This window comes from Lipotes vexillifer, unplaced genomic scaffold, assembly GCF_000442215.2.
Source record: "Lipotes vexillifer unplaced genomic scaffold, Lipotes_vexillifer_v1.1 scaffold90, whole genome shotgun sequence".
Taxonomy (NCBI): Eukaryota; Metazoa; Chordata; class Mammalia; order Artiodactyla; family Lipotidae; genus Lipotes; species Lipotes vexillifer.
Genome location: NW_006782310.1, coordinates 1204391 through 1206312, shown reverse-complemented (window position 1 = coordinate 1206312; position 1922 = coordinate 1204391).

The window sequence follows — 1922 nt, the reverse complement described above, 5'->3', positions numbered from 1 at the left end:
TTTTTTTTTTTTTTTTTTTTGGCCACGCTGCTAGGGCCTGCGGCATCTTAGTTCCCCAACCCGGGATGGAACCCTGGCCCTCGGCAATGAAAGCACCAAATCGCAACCACTGGACCACCAGGGAATTCCCGAACCTGGGACATTTTAGACAGAAGGCAGCCAGACCAAAGAAGTCACAACAAAGAAAGGAATATGGTGCAAGCAAGGATAAAACAGAGGGTCCAGATGGAAAGCCAAATGCCCATCAAGAATGGTGAGAGCTGAGTGGGGAAGAGCCGGCAGTAACCAGCCACATCGGCCCTGGGATGCCATGCTAAGCAAGCTTGAACTTGATCCTAAAGCCAATGGAAAGCCAAGGAAATTTTCAAGCAGGAAATTTTCAAGCAGGAAATTGTCATGACTGGGTTTTCATTTAGGTAGATTACTTGGCTGCTTAGAGGATAGATTCAAGAAGATTAAGAGAGACCATTTAGGATGTAGCTGCATAGAAAGAAGTTTCCAGAAATGTTTAGGAATACAAGCCTAAGGGAGGAATAGATGAGCAAGACATGGACATTGTCAACATGATCCTCAGGTTTGAGAATCCTCACGTCTGGGTGGTGAGAAAAAGGAGAAAGGTAGGATGGTAACTTAAGGGAGGTTCTAACAGGTTCTAATAAAGAGAGACAGAAAGAGACTTAGGCATGTTGGCAGCAAAGCCAGAGCCAGGAAAGATGGGGTAGAAAACAGTAATGGGAGAAGGCCTGGCAAGAGCTGGAAGGGGAGGGGCAAAGGAGCTATGGAGGAGCCATCTCTCCATCTGCATAGAAAATGTGGAGGCAGGTGCTGTGGACCATGCAGTCCTAGTATCAGCTCTCATGACCCACCTTTATCAGTTTCTGGAACCTTTCTAAAAAGAACATGTGCTTCTTGCAACCAGTAGATAAATAAGTCCTGGAGATCTAATACACGATATAGAGATTGTAGACAACAAAACTGTATTAGAAACATCAAACTTGGGACTTCCCTGGTGGTCCAGTGGGTAAGACTCCACCCTCCCAGTGCAGGGGGCTCAGGTTTGATTCCTGGTAGGGGATTCCGCATGCCATGCGGTGTGGCCAAAGAATAAAAAAGAGAGAGAAATATCAAACTTGCTAAGAGACTGGATCATAATTACTCCCACCACCACAGAAAAAGAAATAATATGTAACATAATAGAGGTGTTAGCTAATCACATTACAATATATAAATGTATCAAATCAACACATTACACACCTTAATCTTACAAAATATCACATGCCATGCCAATTATGTTTTTTTAATTTTTTTATTTTTGGCTGCATTGGGTCTTCGTTGCTGCACACGGGCTTTCTCTAGTTGCAGAGAGCGGGGGCTACTCTTTGTTGTGGTGCACAAGCTTCTCATTGCAGTGGCTTCTTTTGTTGTGGAGCAAGGGCTCTAGGTGCGTGGGCTTCAGTAGTTGTGGCACACGGGCTCAGTAGTTGTGGTTCTCAGGCTTTAGAGCACAAGCTCAGTAGTTGCAGCGCACAGGCATAGTTGCTCCACGGCACGTTGGGTCCTCCCAGGCCAGGGCTCGAACCTGTGGCCCCTGCATTGGCAGGTGGATTCTTAACCACTGTGCCACCAGGGAAGCCCTTTTTTTTTTAGGGCTTTGCCACGGGGCTTGTGGGATCATAGTTCCCCGACCAGGGATCGAACCTGGACCCACAGATGGCAGTGAAAGCACCAAGTTTTAAGCACTGGACTTCCGGGGAATTCCCTATGCATCAATTTTTTTAAAAGAACAAATCCACTGCTTGCTCTAAATGGCTCATAACGATCCAATCAACAGATTTCCTGCCCTATTTTATGCCGGTGTTATTCTCAGTGCGGGGGATAATGCAGCGAACTGAACAGATGAAGTCCTGCCTTCACGGAGCTTA